Here is a 985-nt window from a genome sequence, read left to right as displayed (position 1 = left end):
GCCCACTTCTCTAACCTATCCAGGTCTGCCTGGATGCGGTCCCTGCCTGCCGGTGTATTCACTTTACCCCACAGCTTGGTGTCATCAGCGCACTTGAACAGGGTGCTCCACACCCTCTTCCAGGTCGCTAATGAAGATGTTGAACAGCACAGGCCCTAGGACCAAATGCTGGGGGACTCCACTGCCCACACCCTCCCAGGTCGACATCGACCCATTCACCACCACCGTCTGGGTGCGCCCCTGGAGCCAGCTTGCCACCCATGTGACCGTGCATTCATCAATGCCGCAGCCCCTCAGCTTGCCCACCAGAATTGGGTGGGACACTGTGTCGAAGGCCTTCTGGAAGTCCAAGAAGATGACATCGACTTCCTCCTTCCCATCTAAGCTCTTTGTTACCTAGTCATAGAAAGAGACCAGGTTAGTCAGGCAGGATCGGCCTGGCACAAACCCATGTTGGTTACCCCTCAACATCACTTCCTCTGCAGGGCTTTCACTAATGTGGCCCTTGATCATTTTTTCAAAGACCTTCCCCAGGATAGAAGTGAGGCTGACTGGTCTGTAGTTGTCAGGCTCTTCCTTCCTCCCCTTCTTGAAAATAGGGACCACATTGGCCCTTTTCCAGTCCTCAGGGACTTGGCCCGAGCATGAGGAGTCCTCAAACAGCCGTGCCAATGGCTCCGCAATGACACCAGCCAATTCCCTCAGCACCCGCGGATGAAGGTCAACTGGGCCCGCCGACTTGGACGCATCTAAGCCCTCCAGGTAATCCTTAACTAGGTCTGAACTAACAGTCGGGGGACTCGCATCCTTCCTGGGCCTCTCTACGCTGTCACCCGAGATCACCCCGTTGTCAGCAGACAGGAACATGGAGGTAAAGAGCTTGTTGAAGGGTTTTGCCTTCTCTCACGCATCCGTCACCAACTGCCCTGCCCTGCCCCGCCCTGCCCCGTAGGGGTCCAATGTTACCCCAAGACTTCTTCTTGCT

This window comes from Gavialis gangeticus, unplaced genomic scaffold, assembly GCF_001723915.1.
Source record: "Gavialis gangeticus isolate Ggan-Ray unplaced genomic scaffold, GavGan_comp1, whole genome shotgun sequence".
Lineage (NCBI taxonomy): Eukaryota > Metazoa > Chordata > Crocodylia > Gavialidae > Gavialis > Gavialis gangeticus.
This window is presented reverse-complemented; position numbering follows the sequence as displayed.